We start from the raw sequence: 19038 nt of genomic DNA, 5'->3' as shown, positions 1-19038 counted from the left end.
GTATATTTAAGTAAAAAAGGAAAAACTTAAGAGACACCCCAAAATAATTGACGAAAAGTATAGACACAAAAATTACTTATGATGTTGGGTTATTTGACAAGTCCTTGATTGACTTATTTAAAAATGCCAAGCAGTAGTTTCAAATGTATGATTGTTGTAATGATTTTGATTGGAAATTTTTTTTCCGCATTTGTGAATCTAATATTTTATGGGTGTATTTGTTGATTTAATGTATAGACTTCAAAAGTAGGAAATTTGCATAAATTTTATAGATATCTTTGTACTAGAGAATTTGAAGGAGAGTAACGATTGAAATATTACCAACAAACAATTGGATAACAAATAGTTACGTTAATATATTTATTTTATTCCAAATTTCAAATTACAATTCATAACTAAATAATAATCAGATACTATTCATTAGAATTTATATGACTATACATTTTTAGCTAGTTGCATCAATCATTTAAATGATTGCATATTTTCTACTTTCATTCTCATCTATCTCGAAAGTGATGTTAGATTAAGTTCTGATAGAAAAACCATTCTAATAGGCGCTAAGGAACATGTCGATGGAATGACAGGAAGGAAGATGATTGCATCTGTTGCATGAAAATATTTTTCATATAAAAAAGTACTTTAAAATTTAAGGGTGTCAATTCGATATGAAAATCTTACCCAAAAGAAAAAGGAATTTGGTATGAAATCAGTATTTAATATGGTATTGATACGCCACTGAATAAATTTACTTTATACCATTATACTAAACGTACTGGTATATGTTCCATGACCATACTCTATTTTTGATGCTAAATAAAATTCATATTAGTTAAAACAGCAATTACATAGTTTGGTTGTATCTATTACAACCATTTTCTATTGATTCTGACCATACTATATTGATTCGGTACAAAATGATTTTGATATTTGTACCATATCAATGCAGTATGGTTCATGTAAATCCTCTTTTTTTTTCATATTATTTAGTACTATTTATCAAATAGTACAACTATGCTAAACATTAGTGAACGATATTTATTCATAACGATATAAGCGAGATGATGTTTAAAGCAGGTATTGATCTTTGAGAGGTCTTTGATTCTGTGTGAATGGAAAGAAATTAATTTCTCGTCTGGTCAATAATGGTTCTATTTCACCCTAAAAATTTTTAAAAATAAAAATAATGGTAAATTGAAGGCATGGGATACTATCTTAATTAGGATTTGAAAACGATCTATTGTTTAGTGACCAATTCCAATGCTGTAAAGAACAATCATGCTACCAGTTTAGTCCCACATTGGGAACTTCATCTTCAGTCGTTATCTCATAAGGTCATGTTTCAAGGGATTGAATGCCGAGCTCTGTAGCGAGAGCTTGTAACCAAGGGGGGCAATAAGGTGATTGGACGCTGGTACAGCTCTTGTTGGGTCGGATTCAATGGTACAGTTTCTGGCTTGCCCGTTCCAAGTGAGGAGTTGAGCCATGTGGTTTAGGCGAAGGCTTGGACTTCATGGCTCTTAGAGTGGAGGGCAATGCGTCAGGCTGGTTTCACAGAGCAGCGATAACCTCCCGCTCCTAACGGTGGAAGGATTACAAGCTGGTGTGCCTTGAACCCATTGTGCCCCAAGAGGTGTCTCCAGTCGGACAATCACTTTTATTTTTTTATTTCCCAGGAATCCTTCCAAATGGGACAACTTCCCCCAACCTCATATGAATAAAATGACCATAACACCCAAGGCTATAACACCCAAGTGAGGAATTGAGTCATGTGGTTTAGGCGAAGGCTTGGACTTCATGGCTCTTAGAGTGGAGGGCAATGCGTCAGGTTGGTTTCATAGAGCAGCGATAACCTCCCGCTCCTAACAGTGGAAGGATTACAAGCTGGTGTGCCTTGAACCCATTGTGCCCCAAGAGGTGTCTCCAGTCTCGGACAATCACTTTTTTATTTTTATTTTATTTCTTAAGAATCCTTCCAAATGGGACAACTTCCGCCAACCTCATATGAAGAAAATGACACCAAGGCTATAATTTCTATTTTCAAACTTCCCAAAATGGATAAAATGACCATAAGCCATGGATGAAATGATCAAATGACCAAGCCTATAATTTATATTTTCAAAGTTTTTGAAATGGATATAATGACCATTGTTGGGAATAAACCCAAATACGCAACGGATCAAACACACAACACATACATAACACAAAGATTACTTGATTCTGTCAAATGACCTACATCCAAAGGTGCAGGGGTGGACCCACTAAGGGGCCGGGGGGGGGCACCCCAGGATTTTTAAAATTTTTTATAATTCCTTTAGTTTTTCACTTTTTATATTAGTTTTCTTCATTTTTTTATTTTTTTTTCACATGTGAAATGTCACTATTTGGCCCCCTCAATATTGACAACAAATTTTAAAGGTAAAATAATGGGTATAAATGTCATCTCTAGTTAAAAACTAATTCCTCAATCCCTATTTATTTTCCCCTCTCTTCTCTCTCACATCTTTTCTTTCTATTTATTCTCTTCTTTTTCTATAAACGTGGGTTAAAGGAAATTTTTGAAAAAAAAAAAATCTTATTAGATATTCAAAATGTCATTCTTAATTAGAAACTAATTCCTCAATTCCTATTTATTCTCTCATATCTCTCATCCCTCCTCTTCTCTTCCTATTGTTCTCTTCGGGTTTTTTCTTCCTTTTTTATAGGCGTGGGTTAAGGAAAATTTGGGAAAAAATATTCTCCACAATTAGGTACTCTTTCTCTTTCTCAATTTATTTACTGTTTATCTTTTTTTCATTTTTTTTATTCTTTATTTGATTTTGTATTCTTTGTTTCTTTATTTCTTCTACAATTTTTGTTAATTGATTTTATATTGTAAATAAAATGTCTATAGTTGAAGTCATGTATATCCACCATTGGTTTGCAACTGACTTTTTATGGTTGAAGTCATGTATATGTATTTTTTTAACTAATGTTTTAATTTACCTCTATCTGTTGGAAAAAAAAATAAAAAAATATCATTATCAATAATTTACCTATTTTTGTAAATATATGTGAACATATTCTTTTTTTTTTTTTTTTTGTAACAAATAAACGGAGTTTAGCAACCTTGAAAAAGAAAACTACTCAAGCATGCAAATCTTATTCGTTAGTAGGATAGCCTCCAATTCTTGGGGTGGATCTAGAAAGAATCGCGAAGGTTCCTCTAAAGAAGTCGGTCTCTTCGTGATCCAGTTAGCAGTGTAGTTGGACTCCCGGAACGCATGTTGGAATCTAATTCCTCATAGCTTCCCACTTCTTCCTTTATTGCATGCACCACTCTTGCTACTTTCCCTTGTATTCTTGCATTAGGCTTTAACAGATCAATAGCTTTGAGAGAGTCTGATTCCACATATAAAGGCATGAAATTCTTTTCGCGTGCAACGTTAATTCCTTCATAGATTGCCTGCAATTCAGCTTCTAAAATATTCATCTTCATTTTTCTCTTCACGAATCCTTCAAGGAAGCTGCCTTCTGTGTTGCGAATTACACCTCCTATCTGACTGTATTCTCCTTTGCATAGTGATGCATCCACCTTTATTTTGATTCATCCCTCGTCAGGATTAATCCATCCTGTCACATCCCGCCCAAATACACCCAGCCTATACCCTATCTGGGTTACCCGGGGGAGTGATCCACAGCCCAAAAGATCAAGTTTAGGAACGATCATATCCATTTAGCACAATAACATAATCAAAATCAAGAACAAATCATTGTATTCTAATAAGTTAATAATAAAAGTCAAGAAAGGATCACAGAAGGATCACTAATGAATATCAGAGTGCGGAAAAACAAGATACCAAATCAAAAGACAACTGTAGAGTATAGCGGAAATATACCCCACAACATATGCGGAAGGTAGATCGAAATCTAAAGCAAGCTCTAAGCTAATACAAGTAAAATAAAAGTCTAGAAGAAACAAGAGAATCTAATCCACTTCTTCAGTCGGCTCTTCTTCTTCTTCAGTCTTCATCCTCTTCACTTTAGGGTCATGCTCTTGAAGCTTTAGATCAGCATCTAGCGCACGATCCCATCGGCGAATAAGACGATGCCGGCTGCCATCAATGGGAGCCATCAATGCAGCCCAAATCCGGGTGTTGGCTGCCTCGCTGTTCATTACCTTGTCCAAGGACATCCGGAGCTGTACCATATAAGGAAAGGTTCTCCGTGCTGGTGCACGGGTTCTCTTTCGTACCTGCAATGTCATCTAAAAACAAGTCCCCCGAAGGGTAAGCTCAAAAGAACTTAGCAAGTAATCCAAACACAATAAGCATCTTCACATGCATTCACAAGCAAACATATATGCAATGATATGAAACAATATATGCAAATATGCTTCTAACTCTATATGTGTATGCTGGTCTCTATTGGCAGACATGCTTTAAGTCATAGCACCATACTTCTTTGGGTAGGTCTCATCTCATAACGCCGGTTGGCAAAGGGTCCTTCATCCATCTTGGACAATCCATGGCTGGGGGTTAAGTCACAGCTCTCTCACATAACCGTTTGGTCTAAGTATTGGCGCATGTCAAGGTAAAGCCTAGCCCAATGCAAGTCTTCTACTTAGTCATATCAACTCAGATCCAGATACGTCCATTCCTCGCCCCTGGCGATCCTTTCCGGTATCCTTCACACTAGAATCAGCATAGTCCCAGACTACGGACTCATCAACCCTATAGGTCATCCACATATAGTAAACGGGAAGCTCTCATGTCCTCTCATGGGTTGGTTACCGGTCTTGAACGCCCATGAGCCCAAGTCTATCCATATGCAACCCTACACATAAATGGCCCCCACAATGTGATTCATGTCCCCTCACGGGTTGGTTACCGGTCTTGAGCGCCCATGAATCCCCATTGCTACCACGGGTCGTTCGGTCTCAATACCCTTCCGAATCGGGTCTGATATAACAGGGGTATAACCTAGCCAAACACTACTAGACAAGTCCTAGGTATGACAACAAATAATCCAGGAAAGCGTCAAAGGGCAACATTGGAAATATCCCATACTACTCCCAATGAGGTCCAAGGACAGAAATGTCAAAAGGACATTCCGCAATCCCAAATCATACCTAAGCAATCAAAATCATAATTCAGTCATATCATCCATGACAAATATCACATCATATGAAAGAGTATAATAAGACAAGATTAAATAATTAAGGAAACATACATGAGTGAGTATTCATTCATGATCAAGTACATAAAGTAAATAAGGAAATAAGATCCTACTGTACTTACAGCATTCATATCATAATGGAAACTAACATAACAGTAGCTAAATCATGCATTCATGTCATAATACCATAAGACATGTAAATAGGCATATTGTGAGTTGAAATACTCACCTCATAATCCAAACTTATAGTCTTCAAATAAGAAATCAGAGAACAGATCCAAAATCACCTAAACAAGCTTGACAAAACATGTATAGGTCATAAGAAGTGATTCCAAAAGATTGGAGTCGAAACGGATGAAAAACAGAGTTGTTGTTCTTGCGGGTTGATTGGCTGGGTTGAGTGCTCCAGTCGACCCAGGCAATCTGCCTAAGAGCAAATCCGGAAATAAAAAGAGAATCTTGATCCGAAACCTATGCTACACAAACCGGAATGCGACGAAACTTGGAGGGATTGTTTAACACAGTAGTCTAAGACTAAAAAGCATAATTTAGACATCAAACACCATTAAAACCATTACTTACTAATTTAGAATCATAGTTTCTATTTTGGAAAACAAGACTTTCTAATTTGGAAAACAAGATGGTTTTCATTGAAAACAAGCTATGAATGAAAGAGATGAACTAGAGGTGATGAGACCTCATTCTAGTATATGAACACAGTAAATCAAGAGTAAGAATGATCATAGAGATGCATCTAATATGCTAGAAGGAATCGAAATAAGAACATGATCATAGTTTAAGAAGAAATCATGAAAATCATGTAAAGAATGAATATGAAATCATAGCTTATAGAATGAGAAGAGATTGTAGAAGATATGATTGCAGAGATGCAATATCTTCCTCATAATCTCAGACCAGAGAAGAGAATGATCATAGTAAGAATGAATCAATAGCATAATAGATTGAATACTAACCTTTGATTGAAGAACAAGAGAGAGAAAGCTTGAGAGTTGAATGTAGATCTTCTTCCACACCAATGGAGGCTTGGAGATGAGTTTCCTTCGTTCTCTAGGTGTTTTGGAGGCTAGGGATACTAAAAACACGAAGTTATGAGGTATATATAGCAATAAGGACCTAAACAGAAGATTTTGCTCGGATTCTGTTTACTTGGGTCAAGTGGGTGGGTAGCATGGCCCAATCGACCCAGGCACTCGACCCAGGCTGACAGCATAGCCTAAAATAGGGATTTGAGGGCCTTTCTCTTATCGGAATCAAACGAAACTTTCTACACAACAACTATAACTTACCTAGCATAGGAAAGTGGCTTTAAATCATATCAAACCATGCTCTAAGGTCATCAACCAATCTTCTCTTCATCAAGGTGCATTCTCTTTTCTAAATCAACCAAGCTCTTCAAGTAGGGAATTCCATCATCAATTTTCTATGGGTTTTTGAATCTACACTAAGGGAGAGGTCCGACTTGACTTCCTAGGACCTTCTAAACATATCAACACCATACTCAAGGTCCAACTTCAAGGTCAAACATCAAACAAGTTCTTCTTCATCCAAAACAAATAGGGTGTCTAATTTAGGTTTTGGGCTGGATTTCACACATCCACCAGCATTTCTAGGGCATTTGGGTTTTATTATTTCCTCTTTATTCGTTCCTCACATCGATTTAACTTGGTTGAAGAGGTCTAAACAAAGCTCTGCACCGTTTCCTAGTATGGTGAAGATTTCTTCATGGCTTTCTGTATTTCTCAAAAACCAATTTTTATACACCGCATGTACAACTGAACATTATCGCCCAATCTGGGTACCAACCTTGACTTTTTCCACATATATTGAGCGTTAGCCAGTCCTTTTGATTACTCCTAGTGAACCATGATTGCATTGACTTCGGTAGTAAGCTATTCCAAATGCCAAGAGCAAATGAACAATCTCTAAAAATGTGAAGTGTACTCTCTGATTCGCATAAACAGAATCTGCATGATGCATGAGATTGAAGCTTCATTTTTCTTAATCTAACATTTGACAGCATCTGATTGTGATTGAGAATCCACAAGAAATTACAAATTCTGTTTGGCATCTTGAGTCCCATAGTTTCTTCCAATAGTTTTCATTGAATATTGGATTCGATATAGACTCCTTCTCCGCCTCAAGCATCTGGTACGCCATTTTAATGGAAAAGCAACCATCTGGAGATGGGTACCAGAGCAAAATGTCACACCCTTCCTCCTCCTTTGGTGTTAGATGTTCTAGAATTTTTGTGCATATTTCCAATGGGAGGAGATGCTGAAAGCGATCCCATCGCCATTCAAAATTGTCATCAACATAATTGTAGATTTTTTCTTTTATCATATCTTTTGAAATTTGACCCGTGGCTTCATCTAGAAGGTGTTTCCCTGCTGCAATCCAATTATCCTTCCAGAAAGAAATTCTTTTCCCATTACCTACCATAAACTTGCAATTTTTTTGAACCATTTGAGACATCCTACTCATCGCTTTCCAAATGGGGGAGTCAGTAGGGCAGGTAGCAAACCTTTCTTTCCATTGATCACCTCCGTATTTAGCTTTCAAAATTGTCGTCCACATGTTTTCTTGATTCATAAAATCCCATACTAATTTCATAAAAAAATGCTTCATTTACTGTCACCCCATCTCCTTTGATTTACATAATGTCTCCCAACGAATGAGATGAGCGTGTTTTTGACTCTGAGTGTCTTCCTACACAAAGCCGCGAGCTACCTTCTCCACTTCATGTAATATTCCTTTAGGGAGGGGGCCTGATTGCATTGAATAGATGGGAATTGACATAACTACTGATTTTGCAAGAGTGACGCTTAACTTTCTCCAATATTTGCTTATAATTCTCCTTCTTAATCCTTCCATTCCAAATTTGAACTCCAAGGTACCGACCAATATCTTTTGTTTGTGTAATCCACTTGCCTGGGTAATTTCTTTCGCTCGCTCTCTATTTGTATTTTTTGAGAAGAAAATTCTTGTGTTTGGGATGCTTACTTTGCTGCTAGAAGCTTCATAAATATCGTCCAGACACCTATTAATAATTTCAATTGGTTACATCGAGGCTTCCGAGAAAAGTATAACATCATCTGCAAAAATTAGGTGAGATACATTTGGGTTAGATCTTCCCACTTTAATTGGTTTCCACCTATTATCAGAGACCGTATCTTGAATACAGTGAGCTAATCTTTCAATGCACAAGACGAAGATGTAAGGTGATAAAGTATCACCCGGATTCCTCTCGATGGTTTGATTGGAGTCGTAGCTTCACCGTTCCATAGAATACTTAAACTGGAAGAGGTAATACAATCCATGATTAATTCTACTAATTTATTTTGGATTCCCACCATAATAAGGGTCTCCTTAATAAAATCCCATCGCAAACGATCATAAGCTTTTTCTAAATCAATCTTAATAGCTATGTTGGAACTTCTTCTAGATTTGCTTCTCATAAAATGGAATATTTCTTGAGCAGTGATGATGTTCTCTTCTTGTATATGTCTTCCTGGGACAAAATTGACTTGATTAGGAGAAATCCAATCTGGCATGAATTTTTTCAACCGATTTGTGATAGCCTTAGTAATGATTTTGAAACTCACATTACAGAGGGAGATGGGCCAAAACTGTGTCACTTTCTCAGGTCTTTCCACCTTAGGAATTAAAGCAATGAGTGTTTCATTTAATTTATGATTCAGTCTCCCTTCGAATGCTTCTTTAACCATATTCACGACTGAGCTTCCAACTGTCTCCCATGACTGCTGATAAAAAGCGGCGTGAAAACCATAAGGTCCCAGAGCTTTCTGCGGGCCCAAGCTTTTAACCACTTTATGAATTTCTTCCCAACCAAAAGATTTAGTGAGAGTTTCCAAACGGATAGGATATACTTTAGGGAAGCTATGTAGGGAGTGAAGTACCTTTCTAGTAATCATATCATCTTCAAATAATTGATGAAAAAGCTTGTAACATGCTCTTTAGATTTTCTGGATCACTATAAGATCCCCATTCTCTGTTTGCAGCTCTTTTTTATTTTGCCTTCTTCGGATGATTGTAGAGGTGTGAAAGAATTTTATATTTCTGTCTCCTTGTAGCATCCATATTTTTTTTGACTTTTGGGCCCACAAGATTTCTTCTCTATCCAACACCATCTCCAGTTCCCTTATGAGGTTTTTCTCTAAATTAATAAGGAAAGGATGATTGTTCCCATCAGCCATTTTCTTTTGAATACCTCCAAGGCGAGCATGCAATCTTTTTTTTGTTGCTTTTATATTACCAAACTTGGTAATATACCCTTCTCTCAGATTATCTTGCATTCGTGGTAAGGCTTCAGGAATCGCCTTAGTAGCTTTCCAATTGTCCTTTATCACCTGCGAAAAGTCTTCATGAGTAGTCCACATTGCCTCAAATCTAAAAGGCTTTGTAAAGCATCGCTTTTCTTTTTTTTTGAGATCTATAATCAAGGGGTGATGATCCGATTTGATACGCAACACCACACGAACTATTGCATCATGAAAGAGCACTCTCCAGTCAGCGTTACAAACTCCTTTATCAAGTCTTCTGACTATTCTTCGTCTTCCTTCCCACTTAGGACCTTTCCAAGTGTATTTGGTTCTTGTGTAGCCCATGTCAAACGAACTGCACTTGTCAAGGGTAGTTCTAAAATTTCCGCACTTTCTCTTGGAAACCTCCACTCCCCCTTTAGATTCAGAACTGTTTAGTATGTCATTAAAATCACCTACCACCATCCAAGGTCCTACATAATTTCTTTCAGCCACAGTTAGATCTTCCCACATAACTTTTCTGATAGCTTCATTCGAATTTGCATAAACAGCAGCAAAAAACCATTTGTTTTTCCTGTTCTCAACTATTTCAAATAGGAGACATTGTTTATGCTCTTGCATCAATGTTGGTTTGAATTCCTCATTCAAGAAAATGCACCAAATCCCCATAGAGAGACCAACGACATCACTCCTATAACTTGCAATCCCCCTTAGATTCTGTATGACTTCATAGCCTTTTCACCACTAATCCGTGGTTCCAAGATAACAATACAATCTAGACTATATATATTTTTATAATGCTTAATAGCAGAGGTGAAGGGTTTGTTACCTGCACCTCTACAGTTCCAAACAAAAATCTTCATAAAACAAATTAAAAGAGTGAGATTTACCTCCCTATCGATCGTCATCGCATTTGCATCAGGGGTTGAAACAGCCATCAGCAAATCATCCTTCTCATCTTGAAACATTGATTTTCCACTTCCAACTAGGGGGTCAGGCGGTTTTTCATGATCTCTCAATTCTTCCTTCTTAAGGACAGGATTACTTTTCCTAGGGTCCGTCCTGTTAGTTCTTCCTTCATATGAGGCAGGATTTATAATTCTAGCTCCACCATTATCACCCTGTAGAGTAACTGCTTGTTGAAGCTCCATGTTTTGATATTGGGTGATTCTCTGTTGGGCGTTTGCAACTTCTATTGGGAGCTGAAAATTAATTTGCATTTGACTCCTTGGAGTCTCTAGAACTACCGATGCTTCCCTGGTTTGACCAAAATCCTCTGTATCCACCATCGAATCCTCTACATCACCCTGTTTTTTATGTACTAAATGGGTTCGCAGTAGGGGTTAAGTGTTTTGTTGCGTTGGTGTTACCAGTGCCTCCCTGTTTGTATTAGCATTCCCTTCCCACACTTCATTTTCTCTTTCCATTCCTAAAGTAGCAAACCGCGACCCTTTTGCCTGGAAACTCGGATTAATTTCACCATCGGTCTGCTGATTCACCCTCATGTTCCCGCTGACGTCCCTAAATCCGACAGCACCCCCTCCACCATACCATCTCTCTTTTTATATTTGGGTTTTTGTACTAGCATCCAAGGCCTGTATGTGTCTGGTGGTGCATTTCGTTTCCTAGATTAATCGCTACCACCAACCTCTGGTGCATGATCTCTGTCAAATTTCACTTCTCATTTTGTTCTACAGCTTCAGCATAAGGGCATTGTTCTTTCTATTGGCCAAACATTCCACAACCGAAGCATAAAAAGTGGAGAGATTCATACAATATCTCATGAACTCTTCCTTTTCGCCTGAATTTTGATAGGAGTGGCTTGTTCAAATCAATTTCTACACAAACTCTGGCAAACTTTCCTCTCGTAGCCTTTGTAGTGGTTGCATCTATTTTAATCACTTTTCCAATTCTTCCACCTAATTTTGTAAGAAAGATATTGTTAAAGTATTCAATGGGAACATCTAGGAATCAAATCCATACGACTAATTTTTTGATTTCTTCTATCGCTGGGTTGAATTTTGGTTCCCACCTTCTCACTGACAAGTAGTGGTCCACAATTTTCTAGGGCCCTTTAGTTAATACTCTTCTATAGTCTTTCTTGGATCCAAATTTTGCTATGAAGTAATCATAACCTATGTCAATTAAGTCCCATGATCCCGTAGGTTTCCACAGAGTTTTCAGTTGGTTGGATAGGAAGATATAACCCACATGCCTTCCTACCAGTTTGATTATAATAGATTGCTTCCATGGCTCTCGGAGGTCTTCCTTTTCCCTCTTTGATAAGGTGATGTTTGGCAGAATAGATCATCCGCATTTGTAAGCACTTCCTCTTCTTCATTATCAGTTTCCGAATCTGAATAGCAATTTGTGCTAAATCCCTTGTTATCGTAACCATCTTCATCCGCCAGTTCCTTCCCAGCTTTTGAATAATCTTCGCCTTTCTTTAACCGTATCGACGTAGGTTTGCCTAGTTACCATCTCAGGAGTCTCCCCTTCGAGCAGTAATCGCCCTCGTTTAATTTTCTTGTTGCTCCTTTGCATCTGATCGAGTTTTTCAGGGAAAACTTTCATCGCCGGGTTACCTTCTCAAAACGTCTCCATTAGGGTTTTCCTAGGGTTTGGCTTCTCTCAGATCCTCTTTCTTTAAATTTTCACGACATATTCCTTAATATAATAAAATAATTTATATGTGGGACCCCCAATGGTCTTATAAGGGCCCACACAATATGTGTGGCGAAAAAGCATTGGTGCTTGCCCAATCTAGACTTCTTCTTCGCCCTCCCTAATATTAAATCCTGGGTTCGCCCTTGCTTAGATATATTTAGCCCAATAAAAAAGTTTTGATGTTATTTTTTTCTACAATAACGAATTTAAGTATGATAGACAACATTGGTGTAGATATGTTGTTAGGCTTCATCAATATGTCGCATGTTGTTCTTCAGATTTGTTAGTGGAGGTGGGTTCTCTGCGCTAGTTTTTTTCTTTTTTTTTTTAATTATTTTTTCCTTCACATTGAGATTCTGATATTGTAAATGCTATACATTTGCTTTTGGTTTCGGTTAGAGAGAGAGATGTAGGTCAAGAAGGTTTAGGGGTGGGTTGTGGTCTCCGGTAGGGAAGGGTTTTGGTCTTTGGTGGCGGCTGTGGGTAGTTTCCGGTGGTGGTGAGAAGTTTTGGGTGAGGGATGGGAAGAAGATGGGTGAAGGGATTATATCCTAATGTTGGGATTAACAAACCCAATAATCTAGTGTGTATTTGAGAAATGATAAAGTAGCTCAAGAAAAATAATCACCACAAAGACTAAGAATTTTTATGTGGGAAAACCCTCCAGTGTAGAGGGAAAAAACCATGGGACAAATATTGCATCAATCCACTATGAGAAAAAGAGTAGTACAAATATCCTTCTCAAATCAAGAGAACAATCAATTGGTAACAACAAAGAATAAGGTCACTTCAGAAAAAAAAAGAAAACCAAGAAAAATACCACACATTGCAGTATCTGACAAAATATGTCTGCTCTGAATAGATCTTAAGTTGTAAATAGATGATTTCAATGGCAACCAAAACCTCTTTGCTTTTGTTCCTTCTCCCTTTTAGAGGAGCAAAAATGCAAGAAGAGAGTTTGACCTTGATACAAATGGTTAAAATATCTTCTGCTTTATATAATTATCGTAGCCCACGTTGACAGATTGAGTTCTCTTCCGTTGAGTAAGTGTATACGAACAGAGTGCCACAGGGCAAAGGTCAACCCTGCCATCAATAAACGGATATGCAAGAAAGAAGGGCCATGGGATCAAATAAAAAATTATTCTATGTTTAAATCCTACATCTCCCACGATCGGTGGGGTGACAGCAAGTTTTGGTATGTTTGGAGGTTTTATTATTGTCGAACCCAATGCCTACATTGCATTTGTAGGTAAAAAAGTAATTGAACAGACATTGAATAACCCAATATCTGATGGTTCACAAGCGGCTGAGTATTTATTCCAAAAGGGCTTATTCGATCCAATCGTACCGCATAATCTTTTAAAAGGCATTTTGATCAGTGAGTTATTCAGCTCCACGGTTTCCTTCCCTTAAACTAAACTTCAATCAATCAAGTAGAGCATTAATTTATTGTGGCAAACAATTATTTAGTTTATCATAATGATAAAATCACAAGAAGAATAGTATTTTCTTTGGTGACAAAAAATTGAATTCTACGAATAAATTTCGGGTAATTCCTTTTTCTTACCGATCTATTTTTTATTTTATTTTATTTTATATTTTTACCTATATTCATGATTAGTAATGGGAAACCTTCTATTATCACTCTTTTCTTACACCAAATTAGGAAAATAAAAATATTTCACGGTTCCTTCATGCGTATTTCTTACGCATATATATAGAATACAAAGACTGGGATAACGAAGATATAATTTAGGAATATATAGAACATAAGTATTACATATTTCTATATCTCCCAAGAGCCCTCATTTTGACTTTATCAAGAATCCTTATTGCCAAACTCCAGATAACATGCACAACTAATGTCAATGTTAAGTTGGGTACAATAGGAACTCTCTACAACAAATATATCAACTCAGAGATGAAACTCTCAAGAGATCGAGAAATAGCTCGTGGCACAGCAAGAACAACAACCATGAAATGATCTCACCTGATTCATACACCACTGACTAGTCATCGAGCACAAGAAGGCTCAACCGAAGACCAAGAAGCCTTCAAACAACCAAGAAAATCACCACGAGAGCACCTCACACCAGATGCAACAGCAAGAGAGACGATCGCACCACGCAGAGCAAAGCACAAACCTAAAACCAAATCTCACGAACTGAAAACCCTAAACCCCCTTTTGGGGTTAAATGAATTACAACAAACTGAAAGGACTGAAATGCTCCTCATAAAAATAATATATATCCCTCTTAAGATAAAAGGACAAAAATGCCCTTGCTAAAGAACAATTCCAACATCCTCCACCTTGACACTAATTTTGGCTGTGCATTATTACTTGAATCACAAAGAACTTACCAAAGAAACAGAAAAATAAGAAAGTGAATGAAAAATTAAACAACAAGCACCTCCAACATGTTCAATACAATTTTGAACTTGTTAACAGGTACCACTTTAGTCAAAATATCAGCAGGATTGAAAGATGTATCAATCTTAACAATCTTGACCAAATCCTTGGAGATAATATCCCTAATAAAGTGCAACCTCACATCCACATGTTTAGTATGTTCATGAAACATGTTATTCTTAGAGAGACAAATAGCACTAAGAATCACAATGTATAGAGGAACATATATCACCAAAACCAAGTTCTCCAAAGATACCCTTAAGCCAAAGAGCCTCCTTAACATCCTCATATAAGGCAATATACTCAGCCTCAATGGTAGAAAGAGCAACCACATGCTGAAGGGAAGACTTCCAACTAATCAAGTTTCGACCAATAGTAAACACATAACCAGTTAAAGATCTTCTCTTATCAAACGCAGCAGCAAAATCAGAGTCACAAATCCAACAATATTCAGCTTAACACCACAAGTATTATCATACAAAAGTTTATAACTAGCAGCTGAATTATGCAAGTATCTTAAAATCCACAGTACAACAGTCCTGTTGGTAATACTTCATATATCAATATTGTTTAATTGACGGGGGAAAGATTCCTTACCTGGATTCGCTTTCCCTTACTTGAAGTATTCGCAGCGGAAGTCTAGATCCACGTTCTCGTTCAACCACCAAAGCTCTACCGGGGCGATTCCACAATCACTAGGAAAGAAAAAGCTTCCTTGGCCTGCGATTCTATGAGAGAGGGAGAGAGAGATGGAGCCGTTGTTTCTCTGAGATTCGCTCGTAAGAATGAATCACACACTTACTCACTAATGCGGTGGTTACCAAAATATATAACCCTATTTTGTAACCGCCCTAATAGTGAGTTTCCAATATTGCCCTTGGGCATTTAATTTATTAATCATATTAATAAATTCCAACAGCTCCCACTTGCACAAGGGCAAGTGTTAATCTTTCAATGTGTCCCAGACACACTTGTATATCCCAGACATACACATTCAATCTCTCTGCTATGTATCCTAGATACATAGACCTCTTGTGTCCCAAACACACATGTATATCCTAGATATACATATTCAATCTCTCTGTTATGTATCCCAGATACATAGACCTCTTGTGTCCAAGACACACAAGTATATCTTAGATATACATATATATTGATCTCTTCACTATGTATCCCAGATACATAGACCACCTGTGTCCCAAACACTAATATCCACAAGTCATACTGGCAAAATGGGTTGTGCGACTGGTGATATACTTGCACGCGTGAGCCCCAAACTAGAAACCTTCCCCGAAGGCCAGAATGGCACATCACTCATAGAAACAAATCAAATAAGCATTAGTATAACACAGTGTCCTAGGTTTATTCAAACTCACCAGACTAAAGGTTTCTCGATTCCTCTGGGAGATCACCTTCTTGTCCTTAAAATGTTCACTCTCGTAACACATACAGTTGGCGCCAACAAACACTTTTAGGGTGCGGTTGAATCAAACCTTTCCTTTCGCCCAGACCATCACTACACTTAGGATTGACTCCTTTCCCGGTAGTGCCCCTTTAGGTCGAATCTATCATGACCATAGGTAACACCCCAAAGTAGCCACATCAACCCTTCGTTTCATGATGTCGTCGAAAGTCACTAAGAACACTAATGGACCATAAGGTCCAGGACTCACACAATGAGAGGAGCAGGGATCCATCCTCTCATTTCCAATGATCGCTAAGCACACATAGTATGATATATGTGCTATGGTGGAGCATTCTATATACAATAGAACGTATGTCCATCTCAACACCATATAGGTCTTAGTCTAGTCGCAACCTCTTGCGCCTAACCCGAGTTTCTTTATTGTCGCCACCCTAGCGCCACATAAAGTACTCGCACTGGCTCCTATAGGCAACATGAATAGTGGGAACATTAATGTCGATTCTCTTTACAATAGAGAAACTCATCTTGATTCCAAATAAAGGCGACATCATGATTATGAATTGACTTACACAAAGTCATTCACAATCTGTCTCATCTCTGCTCGCCTCCAAGGCGCCAGAGGCGAATGCTCGTGTGAGTGAGCCATTCTCTTGCCTATTGACATATCTTGTTTTATGCTAGCAAAACACAATCACACAGAAAGTGAATAAAAAGAAATGCTGGAATGAACTCATATTACTCATTAATAAGAAAGTCTCAGTACAAAAAATAAGTCACAATCTACGCAAGCCCAAGGATTTTACATGAGAAATAAAAACATCCTTGGCTATAGGTTTGGTAAGAGGGTCAGCTACCATCTGACTAGTAGATATGTGCTTAAGTACAACTTTCTTCCGTGGTCTCAACAAAGTGACTGTATATGTTTGGTCTTCCCATGATCTTGGATGTCATCACAAGTCAGCCTCTTTGGATGTCCCACGTATGTCGAAGGAATCTCCTCAACCAAACAGCCTCTTGAACCGCAGCTGAGCATGCCACATACTCTGCTTCCATGGTCGAGAGGGATATACAAGCCTGCTTTTTGCTACACCACGAAATGGCCCCGCCATTCAGCAAGAAAAGCATATCCAGAGGTTGATTTGGGCTCATCGATGTCTCCAGCCCAGTCGGCATCACTATAACCAACTAACCGCAAATCCGATCCTTGGTAACACAACATGTAGTTACTCGTTCCTCCCGAGATATCTCAATATCCTCTTGATCGCTTTCAGTGCTCTATGCCTCGGTTTGATTGGTACCGACTAACCAAACCCACTGCATAACAAATATCCGGCCTAGTACACATCATAGCGTACATTAGGCTACCCACTGCACTGAAATATGGAACTCTTTCCATCTTGGTTTTCTCCTCTGGAGTCTTAGGACCCATATCAAGGCTCAAATGCAAACCCTTCTCCATTGGAATATCAATTGGTTTGCAGTTGTGCATCTGGTATCTCGTCAAGACATTGTCAATATAGGTCTCTTGAGATAAACCCAGTAATCTCTTTTGCCTATTTCTGACAATCTTAACACCAAGCACATAGCTTGCTTCACCCATGTCCTTCATATCAAATACAGAGGACAACCATTTCTTAATGGTTTCCAATAGCTCCTTGCTATTGCTAGCCATAAGTATGTCATCTACATACAGTGTCAGAATGACATAATTATTATCAGATCTCTTGGTGTAAACACAGTGGTCTTCCTCAAGCATGGAAAAACCATTTTCCATCATAGCTTGGTGGAAGCGCACATTCCACTGTCTAGATGCTTGCTTTAAGCCATATATGGACTTCTTAAGCTTGCACACTTTGCGCTCAAGTCCATTTGCTTCAAAGCCTTGAGGTTGATCCATATAGATCTCTTCCTCAAGTTCTCCATTGAGAAAAGCATTTTTTACATCCATCTGATAAAGCTCCAAGTCCAACTGAGCAACAATGGCTAGTATGAGGTGAATTGAGGCAAACCTAACCACAAGGGAAAAAGTTTCCTCATAATCAACGCCCTCTCGTTGGGTGTAGCCCTTAGCCGCTAAACGAGCCTTGAATCTCTCAATAGATCCATCCACCTTTCTTTTGATCTTGAGAACCCACTTGTTCCCAATTGCCTTTCGGCTTGGCGGCAAGTCAACCAAGTCCCAGACATGATTAACTTTCATCGACTCCAACTCTTCCTTTATTGCTTTTAACCATTCCTTTGAGCTTGACCCCGCAAGAGCTTCCTGCACGCTCTTTGGTTCATGCTCATCGATTGAAGTCATCTCACAGTTGATCTCTTCAGGAGTTACCATGTAGGCTTCATCCTCTATGTCGAAGCGTCGACGAGGAACTAGCCCGCGCCCACTACGGCGCAAGTGCATGTCAGATTGCTCACCGTCTAAGGCAGCTATCACATCTGCACTCCCACTCCCACTAGGATCTTCTGGATGAACCACATGTTCATTATCCAGAATCTGAATCCATGGAGTGACAAGACCACTATCTTGTATCTCAAAGAATTCCGATGATTCTTTGTTAATTCCTGAAAGAGATGGAAAATCATTCTCCAAGAATGTTGCATCCCTAGACTCAAGTTCCGTTCTCCTCTCACTCTCATCTAGTCCAATGAAGACATGGCCCTTTGAGGGTTCAGAATATCTCACAAAGATACACCTTTTTCCTCTGGGTCCAAGCTTTCCATATTGGTGAGAAGTAGAGTGAACATATGCTACACATCCCCATGCGCGCAAGTAACTCAAATCTGGCTTCCTTCCGGTCCACAACTCATATGGAGTGGAAGGAACCGATTTGGTTGGAACTCTGTTGAGGATATAGGCCGCAGTCAGCAAAGCATCTCCCCAATAAGAGATGGGTAGATTTTCCTGCGCCATCATGGATCTCACCATGTCTAGCAAGGTTCTATTCCTCCTCTCAGCAACCCCATTTTGCTGTGGAGTCCCTGGAATAGTGAGTTGTCTAGATATCCCCTTTTCATCACATAACCCTTTGAACAAATCGGAGAGATACTCTCTACCTCTATCTGTTCTAAGAGTTTTA

The 19038-nt window shown here is 38.4% G+C and overlaps 1 non-coding gene across 1 annotated transcript; it reads left to right on the top strand.

Annotated features, from left to right (window-relative positions):
* The first annotated feature begins 1353 nt into the window (after window positions 1–1353).
* On the top strand, window positions 1354–1656 carry LOC149011516 (signal recognition particle RNA). The gene has a single exon (XR_016174888.1).
* Window positions 1657–19038: the final 17382 nt, after the last annotated feature.

Source organism: Hakea prostrata, chromosome 7 (assembly GCF_041222555.1).
Source record: "Hakea prostrata isolate BN-2017 chromosome 7, UWA_Hpros_2, whole genome shotgun sequence".
Lineage (NCBI taxonomy): Eukaryota > Viridiplantae > Streptophyta > Magnoliopsida > Proteales > Proteaceae > Hakea > Hakea prostrata.
Note: the sequence above shows the minus strand (reverse complement) of the source record. Positions and strands in the feature narration are given on the sequence as shown.